Source organism: Pseudophryne corroboree, chromosome 11 (assembly GCF_028390025.1).
Source record: "Pseudophryne corroboree isolate aPseCor3 chromosome 11, aPseCor3.hap2, whole genome shotgun sequence".
In the NCBI taxonomy this organism is placed as follows: Eukaryota; Metazoa; Chordata; class Amphibia; order Anura; family Myobatrachidae; genus Pseudophryne; species Pseudophryne corroboree.
In genome coordinates, this window is record NC_086454.1 from 101211349 (window position 1) to 101236527 (window position 25179).

The following is a 25179-nucleotide window of genomic DNA, read 5'->3' on the forward strand; positions in this document are numbered from 1 at the left end:
CGGCTTATTGCCGGGTTAAGGTGAGATCATCTCCAAGCACCGGCTGTTCCATTGCGGTGAACGGGTTCCTGGTCGCATTGACCCGGCTTATCCGTTCACACTGCACCGTGACCCGGGTTGAACTCGTATTCAACCCAGGTCACATTGGCATTTCTATAATGGGTGCAGTGTGTGCTTTGCATAGCTGAGTCACTTGGCCTTGTTTCCACGCCGAAGTATAGCTTTTGGCTGCAAGTCTTCCATGAAGACCACTGCTGGATAGACTACTACAGTAGATGGGTATTCCTGGGTCCCACTGGTTTCTGCCATTTCTGAGCTGATGGCACTGCTGGACATCTTCCGATTATGAAGGGATGTAAGCATGATATGTCTTTCATCTGATGCACTAAGTTTCCTTGGCCGATCACTGCGTCTGTGGTCCTCAACATTGCTCGTTTCTTTGTGCTTTAATGCTTAGAAATCCAGGCAGGTACTTATCCATGCAATACCATCAGGGAGGCATTTGATTGGTTCCAAATTTATTCTGCAGCAGGACAGCAACCCGAAACATACATCCAGTGTCATAAAGAACTATGGGGGTCATTCCGAGTTGTTCGATCGGTAAATTTTTTCGCATCGCAGCGATTTTCCGCTTAGTGCGCATGCGCAATGTCCGCAGTGCGACTGCGCAAAGTAAATTTGCTATGCAGTTAGGTTTTTTACTCACGGTTTTTTCTTCGTTCTGGTGATCGTAATGTGATTGACAGGAAGTGGGTGTTTCTGGGCGGAAACTGGTCGTTTTATGGGTGTGTGCGAAAAAACGCTACCGTTTCTGGGAAAAACGCGGGAGTGGCTGGAGAAACGGAGGAGTGTCTGGGCGAACGCTGGGTGTGTTTATGATGTCAAACCAGGAACGACAAGCACTGAACTGATCGCAGATGCCGAGTAAGTCTCGAGCTACTCAGAAACTGCACAGAGATGTCTTTTCGCTATATTGCGAATCTTTCGTTCGCAATTTTAAGAAGCTAAGATTCACTCCCAGTAGGCGGCGGCTTAGCGTGTGTAAAGCTGCTAAAAGCAGCTTGCGAGCGAACAACTCGGAATGAGGGCCTTTGTTCAGCGTAAAGAAGAACAAGGAGTCCTTGAAGTGACAATATGGACCCCCTGATTTCAACATCATCGAGTCTGTATGGGATTAATGAAGAGACAGAAGTATTTGAGCAAGCCCACGTCCACAGAAGATCTGTGGTTAGTTCTCCAAGATGTTTGGAACAACTTGCCTGCCAAGTTCCTTCAAAAACTATGTGCAAGTGTACCTAGAATAATTTATGCTGTTTTGAAGGCATAGGGTGGTCACACCAAATATTGATTCGATTTAGATTTCTTTCCTGTTCATTCATTTAACAATTTGCTAATTGTTCAAAATAAACTATTAACACTTCTATTTTTTAAAGCATTTTTTCCACACCTGCCTAAAACTTTTGCACAGTACTGTATATATTATATATACATGGTCACATTATTATGACTACTTCTTACATTTGACGTTGGCAGCGTGTAGCCCATGGAGTATGCCACGTGTCGTGCGCTCGCTTGGTGGGTATATAAGGTGTGCGATAGGACGTCTGCACACATATCACTCATTGCTGTCATGGTTAAAAGGGGAAAATGATCTGAGTTGCACAAAGGGATGATTATTGGCTTTGGGGTCAGTATTTCTGAAACAGCGCAGTTTGTGAACTGTTCGCCTGGTATTGTGGTGAAGGTGTATCACACGTGCTACTGTGGTGAAGGTGTATCGTGACTGGACAAATGGCAGCATTGCGAATAACCAATGTGGAAACTGCAGAGCACCACATGCCATTGATGTGAGAGGTGAATGTCGGTTACCAAGGTGCGTGAGGGCCAACCGACATGCTACGGTGGGGCAGCACACCGTCAAAATGCACCTGTGCCAACCTACCAGCACCTGATTGAGTCACTACCAGCCCGTATAGCTGCTGTCCGTGCTGCACACGGCGGTTACTCTGGCTATTAGCTTAGTCCTCCTCAGATTTTGCAACAATAATGTTTGCTCTGTACATCTATATTTACTAAAGTGTGCATTTTTAGAAGTGGAGATGTTGCCTATAGCAATCACAGTCTAATCATCATTTATCTAGCACCTTAGAACAGGGATGGGGAACTTTCGGCCCTCCAGCTGTTGTTAAACTACACATCCCAGCATGCCCTGCAACAGTTTTAGCATGGCCAAATAGCTAAACTGTAGCAAGGCATGCTGGTATGTGTAGTTCAACAACAGCTGGAGGGCCGAAGGTTTCCCATCCCTGCCTTAGAAGATAATATCTAGCATCTGATTGGTTGCTATGGGCAACATCACTTCTAAAAACTCCTGTAAATTCAGTATACCCTCTAGAGTCTGATGCATGTCTCTTGTATGAATTTACACTGCACATGCTTAGAAAATGAGGTCATTCAACGTAAGAATGCAGAGTCAAATCACTTTGAATATATCTACGCTTACAACCAGAGAGTCGGAATGGGGGAAGGATGGAGGCGGGATGGGGGAGGAGAGGCATCACACGCAATGTTCAGGAAGGTAATGTGACCCGTGCTAGCCAGTATGTAAATTTATGTACACCTGTTGGGAGGGAGGAGGGTGTACCTTTAGCACCTGTGATATACTGTAAGGCAGACACAGACCATAATAACTATTAGTAAACCAGGTGCATGTGCTGTCCGCTCAGAGGCGGGTTCATCTCGAGACGTAAACATCCCTACAAATATAAATAATCTATCATTTTGTCCTGAAAAACCTTTAACCCACAGGTCAGGATTTAGAAAATATTACTAGAATATAAAAGTGAGGACAAGCCCTACTCATGTCTGATTATCCATTGTGGCGGACATTCAGATCACTGAACAGGGCTCTCCAGATAATGAACCCTTGGAAGTGGCTAGACCACACACTTGAATGAGTCTGCTGTCCCTTACACAGTGTGCAGGAAGGAGATGTCGGAAGGAACATAAATTCACATGAGGTGAAGGTGTAGATGAAATATGAGGAAGTTAATAATATTCTAAAGAAAGGGAGGAACACTGCAGATTACCAACAGGCAACAGACAACACATGTAATAAAAGGACTCCTGGGTGCTTACAATTTGTTTAAGGAGTACGATCTTGTTCCTGCTGCTGTATGTGTCACAAGAAAGCTCCCGTGGCATGTGCCTTTCCCTTGTTATGGTGGCTACCTCTTACTAAACAGTTCTGAAAAAGTGTTCTTGTTACATTCCTAATTGACTAGAAATTGGATTGGTAGGGAATGAAATTGCTTTTAGGCAGCGCCAGGGCCGGCATTGCTGATTTGGCTGCCGTGTGCTTCACAGAAACCTGGCTAAGTGAGCGTGTGCCTGACGAGTCCCTGTCGCTGCCGGGATCTGCATGTATAGGGCGGATCGGTCTGAGGAGCTGTCGGGGAAGTCAAGAGGAGGAGGTTTTTGTTTCTACATCAACAATGGCTGGTGTGCTGACACTGTGGTCCTGCAGCAATCCTGTAGCCCTCACTTGGAAACCCTGTATATCAACTGCAAACCCTTCTACTCCCCCCGCGAGTTTGCTTCATTCATCCTGGTCGGGGTATACATTCCTCCGCAGGCTTGTGTTAGGACAACGCTGCAACATCTTTCTTTGTGCATAAACGACACGGAGCGCAAATACCCTGAATCTCTGCTCATCATTCTGGGTGACTTCAACAAGGCTAACTTGACTAAGGAGCTGCCAAAATACCGCCAGTATGTTAAATGTCCCACGCGAGGTGGCAATATCTTGGACCATTGCTACACGAACACAAAGGACGCCTACCACTCTGTCTCCCAGGTGGCTCTTGGGCTTTCTGACCACTGTCTGGTCCACTTGCTCCCCACCTATAAAATCAGCGAGTGAGATCCGCAAAGCCAGTGGTCAAGACCGTGAGGAGGTGGCCATTGAAGCCGAACTGAAACTGCAGGCATGCTTTGAATGCACTGATTGGAATGGTTTTGAGACTGCTGAAAACAACCTTAATGATCTTGCCGACACTGTCACGTTGTATGTTAACTTCTGTGAGGACTTATATGTAGTGATGTGCACCGGACATTTTTCGGGTTTTGTGTTTTGGTTTTGGATTCGGTTCCGCGGCCGTGTTTTGGATTCGGACGCGTTTTGGCAAAACCTCACCGAAAATTTTTTGTCGGATTCGGGTGTGTTTTGGATTCGGGTGTTTTTTACAGAAAACCCTAAAAAACAGCTTAAATCATAGAATTTGGGGGTCATTTTGATCCCATAGTTTTATTAACCTCAATAACCATAATTTCCATTCATTTCCAGTCTATTCTGAACACCTCACACCTCACAATATTATTTTTAGTCCTAAAATTTGCACCGAGGTTGCTGGATGGCTAAGCTAAGCGACACAAGTGGCCGACACAAACACCTGGCCCATCTAGGAGTAGCACTGCAGTGTCAGGCAGGATGGCACTTCAAAAAAATAGTCCCCAAACAGCACATGATGCAAAGAAAAAAAGAGGCGCACCAAGGTCGCTGTGTGACTAAGCTAAGCGACACAAGTGGCCGACACAAACACCTGGCCCATCTAGGAGTGGCACTGCAGTGTCAGGCAGGATGGCACTTCAAAAAAATTGTCCCCAAACAGCACATGATGCAAAGAAAAAAAGAGGCGCACCAAGGTCGCTGTGTGACTAAGCTAAGCGACACAAGTGTTTTAGTCCAAATACAGTCTCAATGGATGGACTCAAATGTCAGTAATCTTGTTCCTCTAATCTTGATTTTCTCCTTTCTCCCGATGGGAAACCAATTCCATATGGACCCAAAAAAAAAAAATTTGAAAAGAGAGGAGAATATAGAGTAGTATTGTTTTTATTCAATAATTTCACAAAAGTATTATTAGGTATTTCCCACAAAAATTATAATAATGGTAAAAACTGAGTCTCATATACAGTATCCACTACAGACTAGGCTAGAATGCGTACCGGATTTCGTGGGGTGTCATGCAATGTCCACCCAAAACGGAATATTAATACACCAAGGATTCCCCTCGATCTCTCCAGGTGCTGTATCCGTCTCTGGATCTGCAGTATCCAGGAAGTTCAATACCGGTTCAATGCAGTCTCCCCAATCAGATCACCTAGGTAAAAAAAGAGGCGCACCACAGGTATAGAATGTAGATGGATAGTATACTTAATGACGACACAAAGGTAAGTACAGCAGTGGCCTTCCGTACTGCTATATATAGTATACTGGTGGTCACTGTGTCAGCAAACTGCAAAACTAAAATGCACCACAGGTATAGCTTGTAGATGGATAGTATACTTAATGATGACACAGAGGTAGGTTCAGCAGTGGCCTTCCGTACCGTACTGCTATATATACTGGTGGTCACTGTGTCAGCAAACTGCAAAACTAAAATGCACCACAGGTATAGAATGTAGATGGATAGTATACTTAATGAATGACGACACAGAGGTAGGTACAGCAGTGGCCTTCTGTACTGCTATATATAGTATACTGGTGGTCACTGTGTCAGCAAACTGCAAAACTAAAATGCATCACAGGTATAGAATGTAGATGGATAGCATACTTAATGACGACACAGAGATAGGTACAGCAGTGGCCTTCCGTACCGTACTGCTATATATACTGGTGGTCACTGTGTCAGCAAACTGCAAAACTAAAATGCACCACAGGTATAGAATGTAGATGGATAGTATACTTAATGACGACACAGAGGTAGGTACAGCAGTGGCCTTCCGTACCGTACTGCTATATATACTGGTGGTCACTGTGTCAGCAAACTGCAAAACTAAAATGCACCACAGGTATAGAATGTAGATGGATAGTATACTTAATGAATGACGACACAGAGGTAGGTACAGCAGTGGCCTTCCGTACTGCTATATATAGTATACTGGTGGTCACTGTGTCAGCAAACTGCAAAACTAAAATGCACCACAGGTATAGAATGTAGATGGATAGTATACTTAATGACGACACAGAGGTAGGTACAGCAGTGGCCTTCCGTACCGTACTGCTATTATATATAGTATACTGGTGGTCACTGTGTCAGCAAACTGCAAAACTAAAATGCATCACAGGTATAGAATGTAGATGGATAGTATACTTAATGACGACACAGAGGTAGGTACAGCAGTGGCCTTCCGTACCGTACTGCTATATATACTGGTGGTCACTGTGTCAGCAAACTGCAAAACTAAAATGCACCACAGGTATAGAATGTAGATGGATAGTATACTTAATGAATGACGACACAGAGGTAGGTACAGCAGTTGCCTTCCGTACCGTACTGCTATTATATATAGTATACTGGTGGTCACTGTGTCAGCAAACTGCAAAACTAAAATGCACCACAGGTATAGAATGTAGATGGATAGTATACTTAATGACGACACAGAGGTAGGTACAGCAGTGGCCTTCCGTACCGTACTGCTATTATATATAGTATACTGGTGGTCACTGTGTCAGCAAACTGCAAAACTAAAATGCACCACAGGTATAGAATGTAGATGGATAGTATACTTAATGACGACACAGAGGTAGGTACAGCAGTGGCCTTCCGTACCGTACTGCTATTATATATAGTATACTGGTGGTCACTGTGTCAGCAAACTGCAAAACTAAAATGCACCACAGGTATAGAATGTAGATGGATAGTATACTTAATGACGACACAGAGGTAGGTACAGCAGTGGCCTTCCGTACTGCTATATATAGTATACTGGTGGTCACTGTGTCAGCAAACTGCAAAACTAAAATGCACCACAGGTATAGAATGTAGATGGATAGTATACTTAATGACGACACAGAGGTAGGTACAGCAGTGGCCTTCCGTACCGTACTGCTATTATATATAGTATACTGGTGGTCACTGTGTCAGCAAACTGCAAAACTAAATTGCACCACAGGTATAGAATGTAGATGGATAGTATACTTAATGACGACACAGAGGTAGGTACAGCAGTGGCCTTCCGTACCGTACTGCTATTATATATAGTATACTGGTGGTCACTGTGTCAGCAAACTGCAAAACTAAAATGCACCACAGGTATAGAATGTAGATGGATAGTATACTTAATGACGACACAGCAGTGGCCTTCCGTACCGTACTGCTATTATATATAGTATACTGGTGGTCACTGTGTCAGCAAACTGCAAAACTAAAATGCACCACAGGTATAGAATGTAGATGGATAGTATACTTAATGAATGACGACACAGAGGTAGGTACAGCAGTGGCCTTCCGTACTGCTATATATAGTATACTGGTGGTCACTGTGTCAGCAAACTGCAAAACTAAAATGCACCACAGGTATAGAATGTAGATGGATAGTATACTTAATGACGACACAGAGGTAGGTACAGCAGTGGCCTACTGTACCGTAATGCTATATATTATATACTGGTGGTCACTGGTCAGCAAAACTCTGCACTGTACTCCTCCTATATAATATTATACTGGTGGTCCCCAGTCCCCACAATAAAGCAGCACACTGAGCACAGATATGGAGTGTTTTTTAGGCAGACAACGTATACTGGTGGTCACTGTCAGCAAAACTCTGCACTGTACTCCTGCTATATAATACAGCTGCTCCCCAGTCCCCACAATTAAGCAGTGTGAGCACAGATATATGCAGCACACTGTGAGCACAGATATGGAGCGTTTATTTCAGGCAGAGAACGGATAACTGGTGGTCACTGATCAGCAAAACTCTGCACTGTACTCCTCCTATATACAGCTGCTCCCCAGCCCTCCCCACAATTAAGCAATAGTGCACAGCACAATCAAGTTCAACAATAACGGAGAGGACGCCAGCCACGTCCTCTCCCTAACATTTCCAATGCACGAGTGAAAATGGCGGCGACGCGCGGCTGCTTATATAGAATCCGAATCTCGCGAGAATCCGACAGCGGGATGATGACGTTCGGGCGCACTCGGGTTACCCGAGCCATATGGGAGAATCCGAGTATGGCTCGGACTCGTGTAAAAAGGGTGAAGTTCGGGGGGGTTCGGTTTCCGAGAAACCGAACCCGCTCATCACTACTTATATGTGCCATCAAGATCTGTCCGCATCTATGCAAACAACTAGCCATAGTTTTCCACTAACCTAAGGCAGCTACGCCTAGCCAAGGAGGAGGCACACAGAAGTGAGGACAAAATAAGGTATAGGCAAGCTAGGAATACCCTATCTAGAGAGATCAGGGCTGCAAAAAGAACGGTATGTGGACAAGCTTGTGTCCAATTTTGACGCGAATGACCCTCAGTCGGTGTGGAAGGGCCTGAAGGCTGCCAAGGGTCACGAAGCTGGCGGGAAGGATCATTGACGACCACTCCCACCCTGCTCACGTCCTGTTCCGTCGGCTACCATCTGGCAGACGGTACAGCTTGAGGCGGCGAGAACTGCTAGACACAGGAACAGTTTCTTCCCCCAACCAACTATCTTGGTTAACTCGACAATTGCCTAGCCCATTTCATGTCATACGCATAACGTACTCAAGTATCGGTCATGCTTCTCTTCCCTATGTTATGTCATGTGTTGTATCGGAAACAAATTCCTTGTGTATTATGTACTGATATACTTGTCAATAAACTGATTCTGATTCTCGTGCAAAGATCACAAGCAATGGAATACACTGAGCAGTGTAGGATGTGACAGGATCCGATGAGTCATCCTTCACTATATTCAAAGTTTATGGATGAGAGTGGCACCACAGTGAGTCTAAATGGACGAAACACGTCAGTTCTGCTGCGGCGGGGAAAACACTGTTCTATTGGACATTGGTCATTAGTTACATCTTCAACTGATAATGATTGCAAATTGACTCCTCCTCTCCCCTTCTCGTCAACAGGTAAAATATATTGCAGACTATTCCAACTGTTTTTACTGAAGTAATACTAGGTAAAATATATTGCAGACTATTCCAACTGTTTTTACTGAAGTATTACTAGGTAAAATATATTGCAGACTATTCCAACTTACAGTGCATGGTTAAAACTTTAGAAAGCTGTTCTAAGTGGATTTATAACTGTACTATGCAAAGAACTTATAGTGATAGTGTGGTTTACTGACCTTACATTTGTTAGATTTCATTAACACCTTTTGCTGAAGGTGGAGGGTTGCTGTGTGGGGGAGGGGGTTGTAATCAGGATGAACATGTGTCTGTAGACTTATTTATTCAGTATAGGTCAGGATGCCAGTCCTTTAGGAAGCTGCAGTGCCTAGTATATGACGTGGCTATTTATAAAGTGGCAGCTAAAATCAATAACATTGTTATACCTGTGTTAAACCGAAGGAAAACAGAAGGCAAACAAACCAACAAGGTGACAGAAGGACTGCGTTACAAACACAACTCAGGATCATTATGTGGCCTCTCCTCACCTCTACCATGAGAACACCAGGACCAGACATATCACCTCTCTGGCTGAGAACATCAAGTCTGCCCTGGGCCTAACCCTCAAGATGAGCAGGGAACTGTGGGGGCAGAGCACCAGGACCAGGCTCAGCAGGGACATCCCCATTGCTCCTGAGTGTCCTCCCCACATTCTCATATCCACCCGTACTATGATCTTATCAAAATAATATTATCCTAATTTTCCTTCTGCCACTGGTTACCTGCAATTGTTTTTTCCCCCTGTTGTTGTGTTTTTTTTTCATGTTTTTTTCTCTCTTACACCCCACCGTGTGCTCTTCCTGTAATGTTTACCTCCACTGATTGCACACCCTGCCATTGTGCCCTACATGCACGGTACATCATACTACCACATAAGCGTCAGTTTCCCCATATATGCACTGGGTCCTTGTATGGCTCACCTCCCACAGTGTAACCTTCGAAGTGTGCCCAACATGGCTGCCCCATATGGTACACTTGTGGATGGGACGAAAAATACATGGACCTGGTGGTTTTGTTGGAACCCTACTCTGAACTTTAGGACTTTGAAATCACCCCCATTTTGTGTCATCTCTTCTAGGGGTAGACTATTCCACTCTGGGTAATTCTACGCTGCATGCCCAAGATGGCTGTCTCACCTGGTACTTTGTGAGGGTGGAATACACAACCCTTGGAAGTTATTACCCAGAATGCCTATACCAATCATGCATTATGCTTTCTGTGTGCTTAAGGTTTTCTTTTATGTCTGTGTTGCTTATCTATTGCTGTATTACTTAGATCCTTTGTATTATGGGGGTCATTCCGAGTTGATCGCGCACTGCCGATTTTCGCAGCCCCACGATCAGGTGAAAAAAATTGCATTTCTGCACATGCGTATGCCCCGCAATGTGCACGCGAGACGTACGGGTACAAAGCCCTTTGTGGTTGTGCTCAGATTCTAGCAAAGTTTTCAGTCGCACTGATGGCCCCAAGAAGATTGACAGGAAGGGGGCGTTTCTGTGTGTCAACTGACTGTTTTCAGGGAGTGTTTGCAAAAATGCAGGCGTGACTGGGCGTTCGCTGGGCGGATGTATGACGTCAAATCAGGACACGAATAGGCTGAAGTGATCGCAAGCGCTGTGTAGGTTCAGAGCTGTTTTTGCAGAGCTCCGCTGCACAGGCATTCGCACTTCTGCTAAGCTAAAATACACTCCCCAGCGGGCGGCGGCATAGCATTTGCACGGCTGCTAAAAACTGCTAGCGAGGGATCAACTCGGAATGACCCCCAATATGCATTGTTTCTGATGTCTGTAAAGCACCTTGAGTCCTGTTGGAGAAAGCGCGCTATATAAATAAAATTATTAATATTATTATTATAATATTAATTCAAATATTAAAATTTTATATTAAAATACTCGAATACAAGCGCTCAGTGTAGTTCCATACAAATGATATACTTAATGTCCATATAAGACTGTAGGAGGAGTCCAACTTCACAAATGGGTCCTGCTGCTGTAATGTGGATCCAAATGGAAACTTCTGCTCCGCAAATTGACTCAGGATGATATACAATGGAAACAGAAATAAAACATCATGGTGCAATATCTCCTTATATAATGAAGGGTGATGTAATTTCTGGTAACAATGAATCCTCTGTGAAATAAATGGCGTACCCCACTCACAGTAAATATAGCATATCTCCGCATATAAAGGTATCTTTGCCTCTATCACACAAAAGAGCCGTGACAATAAATGCGTACCATTACTCACTCAAGAATGGGCGCTGATCCTCATATAACGGTTTCTTTTCACGCTGCTCCACAAATGAATATACGGGTGGTGATAAATTAAAATAAAAACACTTTATTTAAAATACATACAGGGGACCCTACAAACAACTCAGGGGTGGAAAGTGTAACAACTGGTAGGCCGTCGGCCGAAAACGGCACTCGCCAGCTAGATGAAAAGACACAATTCCAGCCTCAAGAGGAGAGATGTGTATGAATCCACCTGTCAGATCTATGCCAACGCTTTTCTCCCCTTTTAGTGGGGCTTTTTCAAGGAACAAGAGTGCTCAATATCTGAGCCTATTTAAATAAAACCACAGGAAATCGTTACCAATACAGGTTTAATTGGTTCAAATTAGAAACAGACGGGTTGCCTAGGTAACGCGTCTCCACGTGTACCCAGAACCCCGTGCGGTTCAATTAAACTATGTTGGCGTGTGTGTTCACGGACGGAAGAACACTTCCGCCCGTCCTGGGCATCTCCATGGTGACGTCTCCTGACGTATCAACGGACTTCCGCCCACACCCAGCGTGCGAGGGCAAGAAACCGCACTGACAGACTTCCGCCCTCATTACCGATTGCTAACGGACTTCCGCCCTCAACCCAGTGTCTCAATTTGATCTCTAGTGACCTAACTGATTATCCGCGTTACTATGGTAACGTGCCCACAATAAACGAGCATTTCAGATAAGCCTTTTATCTTTCTGTTGTATGGGCATTATATTTGTTATGAAGATAAATTACCTTTTTTTGCTAAAATATTACACTGTGGTATGCTTTTTTCTAAAGTTATGTATAAGTAACCATTGAAAGTGTCATCTAGTCTGGAGCTTGTTTATGACAACACCTAGGCGTTTGGATTATTAATAAATCACCTTAACATAATAAAAGGCAACTGAAGCACAAATCCTGTATCAGGGAATAAGCCCTGCCTGGAATATATTACACGGATTTCTCTGTTTTTGAGTTTATGTTTGATAGAGATACAGATGCGTCCTTATACACTTAGCCGAATTACCACGTCAGTAACACCAGACTTCAACTTTAACCACACAAGAATACATTTTTAATATGTACAGTCGCAGATGAAGTCATGCAGCGGAACTTGACGTGAGAAAAAGCTGCGGCAGCTGCATTGCAGCACTCCGTATATTGGGGGTCATTCCGAGTCGTTCGCTCGGTAATTTTCATCGCATCGCAGCGTTTTTCTGCTTAGTACGCATGCGCAATGTTCGCACTGCGACTGCGCCAAGTATTTTTGCTATGAAGATAGTTTTTTTACTCACGGCTTTTTCTTCGCTCCGGCGATCGTAATGTGATTGACAGGAAATGGGTGTTACTGGGCGGAAACACGGCGTTTTATGGGCGTGTGGATAAAAACGCTACCGTTTCCGGAAAAAACGCGGGAGTGGCTGGAGAAACGGGGGAGTGTCTGGGCGAACGCTGGGTGTGTTTGTGACGTCAAACCAGGAACGACAAGCACTGAACTGATCGCAGATGCAGAGTAAGTCTGAAGCTACTCTGAAACTGCTAAGTAGTTTGTAATCGCAATATTGCGAATACATCGTTCGCAATTTTAAGAAGCTAAGATTCACTCCCAGTAGGCGGAGGCTTAGCGTGTGTAACTCTGCTAAAATCGCCTTGCGAGCGAACAACTCGGAATGAGGGCCATTCAGAGTCATTTTCCATCACATGTACAAGTGTTATCAAATTAATCAGTGCAGCCTCATGATGTGGTTTTATCACACTGCATTGTGACTAAGATGCACATTCGAGTGAAAAAGGTGCATGGGACCTGACATGTCAAAAAGGGCTGTCTGGCGCAGTTGCGGCAATAGCATATGAGGACACATCTGCATTTAAGAAAAAAACACCACTGAAATACTTGTTGATAAGCACATTATCCTTTATTTTGTGGCATGCAACATTATTTATACTGGTAATGATTCATGTGTGTAAGTAACACAAAAGTAACACAAAAAAGCAAGCAACTGGGCAAAACCATGTTGCACTGCAGGTGGGGCAGAGAGTTAGATTTGGGTGGGGTGTGTTCAAACTGAAATCTAAAATGCAGTGTTAAAATAAAACTGTCTAACATTTGTGGGCTACATGCAAAAGCAGATAGTATTTACCCTACACAGAAAAAATATAAATGTATTAGCTCCTCTTGCATGGCAACATGGTTTGTTCAGAATACATATGATGGGGGTAATTCCAAGTTGATCGCAGCAGGATTTTTGTTAGCAATTGGGCAAAACCATGTGCACTGCAGGGGGGGGGGGGGCAGATTTAACATGTGCAGAGAGAGTTAGATTTGGGTGGGGTGTGTTCAATCTGCAATCTAATTTGCAGTGTAAAAATAAAGCAGCTAGTATTTACCCTGCACAGAAACAAAATAACCCACCCAAATCTTACTCTCTCTACACATGTTATATCTGCCTCCCCTGCAATGCACATGGTTTTGCCCAATTGCTATCAAAAATCCTGCTGCGATCAACTTGGAATTACCCCCAATATACTGGCTGTCGGGATGTCGGCTGTCAGTATCCTGCCAACATACCGGCAGTTATATTCCCACTCAGGTGGTGGTGGCGTGGGTGGTGTGGACCCACCACCTTAATGGTAATACGTGGCTGTGGTCAGGATTCCGACCGCCGGCATTTAGCCTCATGTCGGGATTCCAGTGTCGGGATTCTGAACGCCAGGATCCCAACAGGCGGTTTGTTAACCACATATCATTTGATCCAGACATAAAGTTGCTTGTCTTTTTTGCTTTACTCACAAACATGAATCAGGCGCTATGTGTGGTGCCCCTTGTTTTGCTTTGTTGCTCTAGACAGATGCACTGGACTGTGCACTGGACAGATGTTAAGGTGTGTACACACTATGCTATAAGCTCCATGAGCAATATCGCAGAGTGTTTCCACTCCCGGGCTGCCGACACAGTGCATACACACCGTGTGATATTGCAAGCGATATCGCACATTGACATCATGCCATGGCTGGCCCGAATATGCCAATATAGTCAGATTGAGGTGCATGTACAGCCAACAGCGGGGCTCGTATCGGGCATTGCTCGTAGCATACACAATACATAGCATACAGGCTCAGGAGGGTAAAAATTAGCGCTACTGTTTACAGATCTAGTGTGTATGCACCTTAACACATGGGGAAACTGCTAAAGGTTTTGTATGTATTTTTATTCACTTTATTAATTCACAAAATAGTCACTATGCACTCTATCAACCTATCAGGGGTTTAGATTTAGATTTGTACGCACTGCTGATGTTCACGCAAGTGAGCGATTATTGTCAGACTGCGTATGTGCCAAGGTTCCTTTATGATGCCACTTGCAGTTATAATTTTTTCTCTTACATCCTATAGGATACTGGGAATCCATTTAGTACCACGGGGTATAGACGGGTCCACTAGGAGCCTTGGGAACTCTAAGAATTTGATAGTGTGCGCTGGCTCCTCCCTCTATGCCCCTCCTACCAGACTCAGTTTAGAAAATGTGCCCGGAGGAGCCGGTCACGTCTCTGGAAGCTCCTGAGGAGTTTTCTGCATTTATTTTATCTGTTTGATTTTTTCAGGCAGGTCTGGATGACACCAGCCTGCCTGCTTCGTGGGACTTGGTGGTGGTGGGGGGGTGGGAACAGCCCAACCTCTTGAAGGGTCAATGGTCCTGTTCCCCGCTGACAGGACACTAGCTCCTGAGGGAAGTGTTTGCAAGCCCCACCACGGAAAGTGTACATTCCCACAGCATGCCACCACCCCTAACAGAGCCAGAAGATAAAAGAGTGGCGAGTATTAAGCCGGCATCCCGGTTAGCGGGTCGCCGGTCATTATGGCGGCATGAGAGTATGGAGACGCACGGCTTCTATGGGGGCGGCGGAGTCTCCAGACTCAGTACATAGTGCGGACGCACCGCTTCTGAGGGGGCGAACTGAGTTTAAGTACACTATATGTGTACACAGTACCCAGACTGGCATTATAGACTTAAAAGGTGTCTAACTCCATTTTAAGCACTAAAAATCAACTCAGCCAGTATAAAAACGCGGGAAGACCGCGCACCATTGAAGGGGCGGGGCTTCACTATGAGCGGATCCAGCAGCTCACCAGCGCCTTTTTCCCTCTGCAGTGGACACAGACGCTCACTGACAGGGACGCGCAGCTCCTCCAGAGAGACTCCAGATTACCTCAGCGGTACCAGGGGGCCATAGCAGAGGGGAGTGCTTCTCTTTGTAGGTTAATTGTGCATTTAACCTGTTCCTGTGTGTGTGTGCTGTCACTGTCACAGTATGTCAGACAAAGAGTGTGTTTCACGTAAGGCACAGTGTTCCTCTTCTCCAGGAGGTTCACTGCAGTGTACTCAGTGCAGTGCACCCCCCCAGGCTAGCGGGGCAGAACCAGCTTGGCTTGATTCCGTTAGGGCAATGATCTCCAATATTTCTACTAAATTGTCCAGCAATGAGAAAGAGACGCAGTACGTAAGACAATCGAAGACTGAGTTTATGAACAGAGACTCAGTACCCAAACCAGCGTCTCAGTCCCCTACTATTTGTCCACAAAAACGTCCTTTGGCCCATATCCTGCAATCTGACTCTGATGATGAGGGCTCAGACATGGAGGAGGGGGAGGTGGACGCAGAGGTGGGGGAGACTACTCTGTCGCAGGGAATAGAGGCTCTCATAGAAGCTATTAGAGAGGTTCTGCATATCCCTCATAAGGTAACAGAGGAGACTGAGGAATCTTTTTTTTTTTTTTATAATTTGTTTATTGAACTGTCAACAATCACAGAAATGGAAACATACATAAGTCAGTGAAATATACAAATGAAATAGCAGCAATATACGTAACAGTATATTTCGGCATTGAAACATGCATAACGACAGTTCCTTTTTTTTTATTTTTAGAGGAATAGCAAATGAAAGATTAGAAGAAGAAAGAGAGCAGGGGGAACAGATGGAGGGTTAGAGAAAAAGGGAGGTGGGGGGGGGGGGGGGGGGATTGAGCCGGATTGATACCTTATGGGAAAATTCAAATCTTCCACCTTGACATTTATAAAACACTGTAAGGATAATCGATACATACAAACAATAGCTATCCCATAGTTAACAATATCTATTAGGGAAGGGGGGTGGACCGACCTTCTGCATGCGTTCCTGTGTATGCTGGAACATATTAAGTAGAGGTGTACCCCATTTCTTGTAAAAAAGACTGGTACCATTAATTGCATTCAAAGTTGCCATGCGGCGTTCATGATATATAACCTCTATCAGAGCATTTTCCCATTCCCGAATTGTCAGGCCGTTGGATATATCCAATGACAGAGAATCATTTGTTTTGCTATGGTTACCATGACAGTGAGTGCTGGAATCAAGGAAACAATATCAAAAGCCTCCAACCATTCTGAAAAATCTGCAAATAACATTGGTCTTATGGATAACGGTAGAGTCAGTTTAAATATCCCATTAATATAATTACGAAGTTTATGCCAAAATTGTTTAACCTTGCAACAAGCCCAAAAATTATGAGTGAGGTTGGCATTCAACATGGAACATTGAACACACAATCCTAATTCAGAGGTGCTAAAGTGTCTCCTCTGTGAGGGGGACACATACATTCTATTAATGGTTCTAATATGTATTTCCTGTAACTTGGCTGGTTTGAAATGTTGGAGAGCGTGTTTCGTGTTGGTCAATATATCTGAGATGTCAGGGAGGTTCGGGATCTCTCTCTTCCAAGCTGAAGAAAGTGAGTCCCAAGAAGGGGTATTAGCATCAATCTAATTCTAAATGGACGAGTACGGCAAAATGTTAAGACAGTCTGTATGACTTTAGACAAAGAAGACGAACCCATGGGATCATCCAGGGCATTAATATAATGTCTAAGCTGAAGGTACATGAAAAACTGTCTCTGCGGTAAGGAGTATTTATCATGTAATTGGGAGAAAGAAAGGAGTTGACCACCCGGGTCAGAGACGTCTTTAATTGCATTAATTCCCTGCAGTTTCCATGTATAGAACATTTTATTTTGTAATGATGGTTGGAAACCCGGGTTACCCCAAATAGGAATATAAGGAGTAGAGTAGGGATTACTATGAAGGTTTTTATGGATCGCCACCCAGGCTTTGTAGGTGTTGTTAAATAAGATGTTAGTTCTGATATCCTTCGGGATATCTCTCAAAGGCATGTGCAAGAGAGCAGCTGGAGAATATGGATAGAAAAGCGCCTCTTCCAGGGATGGGTTAGTGTAAGAGTCTTGGTTCAAGAGCCAATCCGACTGGACATTTGGGACATTCAACCCCCCCTTTTGTTTACTAATGTATGTGCGGGCCTTGGGCATACAAGGTTTTCCATTTTTCCATATAAATTTGGAGAACATTCTAGAGCATGATAAAGCATCTTTCCTGGATATCACTACAGGAAGCATCTGAAGCAGATATACTTGGGGAAAGACACCGCTTTTATAACTACAATCCTACCAAGGATGGAAAGAGGTAGATCCATCCAGTTTTCCAACTGAAGTTTAAATTTCTGGAGGATTGGGGCGTAATTAGCTAAGTATACTTGAGAAGTCTGCGAAGGAATATGTATCCCTAGGTATTTCAGCGTGCCTGTGTTAAGTTTAAGTCGGGGCACAAGGCCTGAAAGGTCTGTGGGAGCTAACTGGGGGCCAATAGGGAGAAGGTCTGATTTGTTAGCATTCACTCGATACCCAGCAAATGAACCAAATTTATCTATGGTATCAAAAATGGCCGGAATAGAAGTCAGTGGGTTACTCACAGACAAGAGCATGTCGTCTGCGAATAAGCTCAATTTAGTCTGTACACCACCTACCGCAATGCCCGTGAAGGTTTTAAGTTGTCGGAGAGCTACGGCTAGGGGTTCCAGGGCCACCGCGAACAGGAGAGGGGAAAGTGGGCATCCCTGTCTAGTGCCTCTCTGAGTAGGGAATGGGGTCGAAAGGAATTTATTGGTGAAGATCTGGGTGAGGGGGTTATGGTATAGAGCCTGTACCGTGTAAATAAACTGTGAGGGAAAACCAAATTTCCGGAGAGTCTCGAACAGGTTGTCCCACGTAACCAGATCAAAGGCTTTCTCAGCATCTAAAGACAACAGGAAAGCAGGACCACCTGCCCGAGACGACTCCAAGGCCTGTATAACCGTTAGAATCTTTCTGATGTTGGTCACTGAGTGCCTCCCCCATATAAAGCCAGTTTGGTCTTCGTGAATCAGACCTGGGAGTAATTTTTTAATTCTCTCTGATAAGAGTTTCATGAAAATTTTATAATCAACGTGAAGCAATGCTATGGGTCTATAGTAGGAAGGCAACAGCGAATCCCCTCCCGGTTTAGGGAGGACCCTAATCAACGCTGAATTAAAGTATTGGGGAGCTATGTGGGAAGAGCAGATTGAGTTGTATAGAGATGCCAATGGGCCACAGATGTTTGAAGAAAGAATTTTATAAAATTCCGATGACAAACCGTCGGGGCCCGGGGATTTAAAATTTTTGAGCGAATTAATTGTGTCCAGAACCTCCTGGGTGGTGACAGGAGCAATAAGGGAATCCGAAAGATCTGAGGGGAGTTGCGGCAGTGATAGACCATCCCAAAAGTCTCGTTTAGCGGAATCATTGATAGGGCCCTGAGAATACAATTCCTTATAGAATGTGTGGAGGATAAGGAATCTTATTTTAATATAAAAAAGAAATCCTCAGCCACTTTTCTTGTGTCAAAGGAACTAAATACCCTATTTGAAGAACCGTGGGCTAATCCTGATAGTAAATTTGAAATCCCTAAAAGATTGATATCATCTTTTCCCTTTCCTTCTGAGGATAGAATAAAAATAGGGAAATCCACCGATGCATCAGTATCCAGGCTGTCACGGAAAATTGTATTGCCTGTACCTGGTGTAGCCTCCCTAAAAGACACGTCTGATCGTAGAATTGGGAATACACTAAAATCTTTGCATACAGCTGCTGGGGTGGCACAGAGACCCACTATAGCATGTGGGTGGATTACTAAGGCCATCGCAAAATGGTCGGGTAACCTAATTGAGGGGTTAGGTACCTTGCCTAATGGGGAGATTATTTTACTCCTGCAACATATACAGGACTCTGCAAATTTTATGGTGGAAGCCCTAAAAGAAATAGGCTTGCTTAATGCACGAACAACTGCTATGGCAGTGTCAGCACGCAGAGGCTTATGGCTACGCCAGTGGACTGCCGACGCGGACTCCAGGAAAGTGTGGAAGGCCTACCCTTCACAGGAGAGGCTTTATTTGAAGATGAACTAGACAAATGGATCTCCAAAGCTACTGCGGGTAAGTCCACGTATCTTCCTTCTGCAGCTCCCCCAGCCAGGAAAGCTTACTCAGGACGTAATCTACAGTCCTTTTGGACTGCCAAGTTTAAGGGCAAAACCAGAGGTTCTTCTCCAGCCACCAGAGGCGCTAGAGGTAAACCATGCAAACCAGCAACTGCAGGTTCACAGGAACAGAGCTCATGTTCTGCTTCCTCAAAGCCTTCAGCATGACCGTGGACCGCGATGCCTGGAAGACCGTCATGTGGGAGCCCGATTTAATTTTTTTTGTCACATCTGGACAACATCATGCCAGGATCCCTGGGTCATAGATCTTATTTCCCAGGACTACACCCTGGAGTTACAGGAGCTCCCACCTCACAGATTCTTCAAATCAGGCTTACAAGTTTCACAGGAAGCATGTAAAACTTTACAGGACGCCATTCAAAAACTGGTACAGACTCAAGTCACTGTTCCAGTTCCTCCTCATCTGCAAAACAAGGGATATTGGGGGTCATTCAGACCCGATCGCTCGCTGCAGTTTGTTGCAGCACAGCGATCGGGTCGGAACTGCGCATGCGCCGGCGCCGCAGTGCGATGGGACTCCTAGACATGCGCAGAAACAGTAGTACCAAAGCCCGAAGGCGTGACCACGACAACAGAAGGTGCCTTTAAGGGTGTTTATTAAATATTAAAAGTCATAGAAAGTGCAACCAAACAATAACTGTCTAAGAGAGAGTCTCTGAGTACCTACTGGTTTGAGACCAGTAACCGGAGCATTAGTTTGTAATGCCTTGTGATGCTTGGAGCACAGGTAAAGCATTAAGTGATGCTGGGGATCGCAGGTGAAGCATTAAGTGATGCTGGGGATCGCAGGTAAAGCACTCAAATGATGCTGGGGATCGCAGGTGAAACATTAAGTGATGCTGGGGATTGCAGGTGAAGCATTAAGTGATGCTGGGGACCGCAGGTAAAGCACTCAAATGATGCTGGGGATCGCAGGTGAAACATTAAGTGATGCTGGGGATCGCAGGTGAATCATTAAGTAATGCTGGGGATCGCAGGAATATCACTCCACTATAATAGTGAGTTACTGACAGTAGTGGAAACAAAGAACCGCTAGAGAGTGGCTGCTGGAAGCCGGAATACACACTCTGCCAGTACTGGGTGCGGAAGCAATGGAGACAGGTGGCACCACAGAGTATACCCCCAGGAGAGTTGGAGCTGCACCGCAGAGGGGAGTCACAGGAGAGTCAGGCTGTACCGCAGAAAACTTTCACAGGAGAGTCTTAGTGAAGCTACAAACTGGAACCTCTGGAGAGACAATTGAAGCACTGACAATTTCCTGGGTGCCGGGACAGGATATTTATACCTGCAGGGTAACAGGGATTGGCTGACAATTATACACAGGCAGCAGCAGCGCTGCGGATTGGTGAGGAGAGCAACATGTGATACTATCCAACATGGCTGCACCCATGACCGAGTTTGAAGGGGAAAAGATGATCTTGAGGAACCATGTGCCAAACGGTAATGGCGGCAGAGGCCGCAGCAGCAGAGGCTCCACGCACTCCCACACACGCACATCGGTCACAGGGATGGCAGCAGCGGCCGCAGCACACGGAGGACGCCCTACTCAGCTTCCATGAGGTGAGACCATGGGCGCGGCGGTGACGGCCGAGACGGGACTGAGAGCGCCATACCACAGTTAAGTGAGCACACTAAGGAAGCCGCTGAGCCAGCGCTGCGGGCAATACCAATAGGGCTGTAAGGAAAACATAGTTACAACTCGGCCCTGGCACGCTGAGCCAATCTCAGGAGACACCTGACTGGTAGGAAATGGCGTTCAGTTACCCGGATCGTGACAACGATCTTCTGATAAAGGCACCGTCCAGGGAGCAGTTGATGGACAGTATTCGCCGCTCAACCAGACTGCTCCTGGATCACGGGTGGATTCTGAACTTACCAAAATCTCACCTGGAACTGACGCAGAGGCTTTCCTTTCTGGGAATGATACTGAACACGGAATCTCAGAGAGAAGGCTATGGAAATCCAGTTGATTCCAGTGGTCCGGGCTGTCCTGAAGCCAACCCGGATCTCGGTGCATCTGTGCATTCGCCTTCTGGGGAAGATGGTGGCCTCTTATGGGACGCTTCAGTACGGAAGGTTTCATGCAAGGTCCTTCCAGCTAGATCTATTGGACAAATGGTCCGGATTGCATCTTCACATGCACCAGAGGATCGGCCTGTCACCAAGAGCCAGGATCTCCCTTCTGTGGTGGCTACAGACATATCACCTCGTCAAGGTTTGGAGGTTCGGGATTCAGAATGGATTCTGCTAACCACGGACGCAAGCCTCAGAGGTTGGGGAGTAGTCACCCAGGGGGTGCAGTTTCAAGGAAGATGGTCAAGTCAGGAAGTCGTCCTTCCAATAAACATCCTGGAACCCAGGGTTATCTACAACACCCTTCTGTAGGCCTCATCTTTACTTCGGAATCGGGTCATTCAAGTCCAGTCGGACAATGTGACGGTGGTAACGTACATACACCAACAGGGTGGAACGAAAAACAGAGCAGCAATGTCAGAGGTGTAAAACATTCTCCTCTGGGCAGAAAAACACGCCGTGGCGTTGTCGGTGGTCTTCATTCCGGGAGACAGACAACTGGGAAGCAGACTTCCTCAGCAGACACAACCTGCACTCCGGGGTAGTGGAGCCTTCACCCATAAGTGTTCAGTTGTTTGACACGTCGGTGGGGATATCCACAAATCGACATGATGGTCTCTCGTCTCAACAAGAAGCTCAAGCGGTATTGTTCCAGGTCGAGAGACCCACAGGTAGTGGCGGTAGACGCTCTGACAACTCCGTGGGTCTACCAGATGGTGTACGTGCTTCCTCCACTTCCCCTGATCCCAAGAATTCTAAAAAGAATAAGAAGGGAAATGGTTCAAGCAATAATCATTGCTCCGGACTGGCCAAGAAGGGCCTGGTACGCAGACCTTCTGGAGATGCTCCTCGAAGATCCGTGGCCTCTGCCTCTTTGTGAGGATCTTCTGCAACAGGGCTCATTCGTCTATCAAGACTTACCGTGGCTACGTTTAACTGCATGGAGGTTGACCGGCTGATCCTAGCCAGAAGAGGGATTCCTGATAAGGTCATCCCGACTATGATCCAAGCCAGGAATGGGGTAACGTCTGAACATTACCACCGTATATGGAAGAAGTATGTATCTTGGTTTGACAACAGACAATATTCCACGGTGGAATTTCATCTGGGACGTCTCCTGCTTTTTCTGCAGGCGGGAGTGGATGCGTGCATACGCCTAGGTTCCATTAAAGTCCAGATTTCGGCTTTGTCTATTTTCTTTCAGAAACAATTGGCTTCTCTCCCTGAGGTCTAGACATTCTTGAAAGGTTTTCTGCACATCCAACGTCCCTTGGTGCTGCAGTTCCTCCAATCAAACTGGTTTGAACCGTTACAGGAGGTTGACGTGAAGTACCTTACGTGAAAGACCGTCACACAGTTGGCCTTGGCCTCTGCAAGATGTTTGTCGGAACTAGGGGCGTTGTCTCACAAGAGTCCCTACTTAATTTTCCATGAGGACAGCGCTGAACTCAGAACTCGTCATCAATTTCTACCTAAGGTGGTGTCCGCTTTTCACATCAACCAGCCTATTGTGGTTCCGACTGTGACGTACACCTCTGCTGCTTCAAAGTCTTTGGATGTTCTGAGGGCTTTGAAGGTGTATGTAATGAACACAGAAAATCCAACTCGCTGTTCATTCTCTATGATCCCAATAAAATTCTGTGTCCTGTTTCAAAGCAGTCTATTGCACGCTGGATCAAGCTCATTACCCAGCATACTTATTCCACAGCAGGATTGCCGGTTACAAAATCTGTACAGGCCCACTCTACTAGGTCGGTGTGTTCTTCTTGGGCGGCTGCCCAGGGTGTCTCGGCTTTACAGCTCTACCGAGCAGCTACTTGGTCAGGTTCGAACACGTTTGCAAAGTTCTACAAGTTTGATACTTTGGCTTCTGAGGACCTTCAGTTTGGTCAATCAGTTCTGCAGGAACCTCAGCACTCTCCCACCCAGTTTGGGAGCTTTGGTACATCCCCATGGTACTAAATGGATTCCCAGTATCCTCTAGGATGTAAGAGAAAATAGGATTTTAATTACCTACCGGTAAATCCTTTTCTCGTAGTCAGTAGAGGATACTGGGCGCCCGCCCGATGCTTCGTTTTTTCCTGCACTGTTACTTGGTTAAGTATTCTGGTTTGTTCAGCTGTTGCTGTTCATGTTTCAAGTTTGGTTAGCATGGCTTTCCTATTGTTCTGTGTGCTGGTTCGTAATCTCACCACTTTCCTTATCTATCCTCTCAAAGTATGTCCATCTCCCCGGGCACACTTTCCTAGACTGAGTCTGGTAGGAGGGGCATAGAGGGAGAAGCCAGCGCACACTATCAAAATTCTTAGGGTGTGTACACACGATGAGATCCTTGCTATGCCCGATTTTCACTTGCGATTTCCCTTGAACTCCCTGGAGCCCAGATAGCACAGATTTTGACTAACTTTTCTTGAGATATGGACTATGTGTGCTGACGATTTTGGCTTATGTGAGATTTTGGCTTATGTGAGATGTCATTGACATGTGAGATGAACTAGATAGTACACCGATCTAGCAAGGATTGACTTGCCTGCACAGTCTACCTTTTCTTGCGATGCCGACCTGGCGGGACTGCGCATCGGGATCGCAAGGTGACTTTCACCTTGCGATCTGCACTAACTTTTCTTGCAATTTTGACTATATAGTCAAAATCGAAAGAAAATATCTCACCCTGTGTACACACCTTTAGAGTGTCCAAGTCTCCTAGTGGACCCGTATATACCCCATAGTACTAAATGGATTCCCAGTATCCTCTACGGACTACGAGATAAGGATTTACCAGTAGGTAATTAAAATCAAATTTTTTAAAAACAACCTTTTTTATTTTCAGAATAATAAGCAGTATATATATATATATATATATATATATATACTGTAGATATAAAAGTACCAAAATGCCATAAGAAATGTGAGCTAATTACATCACAGAGCTGTTATCCAGAGATCCAACAAAGATCAAAAATAGTCACATAAGTAACAATACCTTGCGAACAGATATGATGGTAATCAAAGACATAAAATACAATCAGCATCAGAACAAAAAGAGAGAAATTCAGAAAGAAAGAGAAGGAAAGAGGAGAAGCAAAATGAACAACATTCACAGCAGGGCTGTAACTACACGTGGGCAGATGGTACAAAGCACACAGCGCAGTTGCGCTGTGGGCGCACCATCCACATCCGCCCGACTGTCCGCCAGAATCTGCCGCGCTCCCTGCTATAATATATAATAGTAGCGTTGCACCTGGCTCCTTCTATGCAGGACGCATTGCTGCTAATATATTTTCTCATACGTCCTAGAGGACGCTGGGGTCACATTCAGAACCATGGGGTATAGACGGGATCCGCAGGAGACATGGGCACTTTAAGACTTTCAAAGGGTGTGAACTGGCTCCTCCATCTATGCCCCTCCTCCAAACTCCAGTTTTAGAATTGTGCCCAGGCAGACTGGATGCACTACAGGGGAGCTCTACAGAGTTTCTCTGAAAAAGACTTTTGTTCGAAGTTTTAT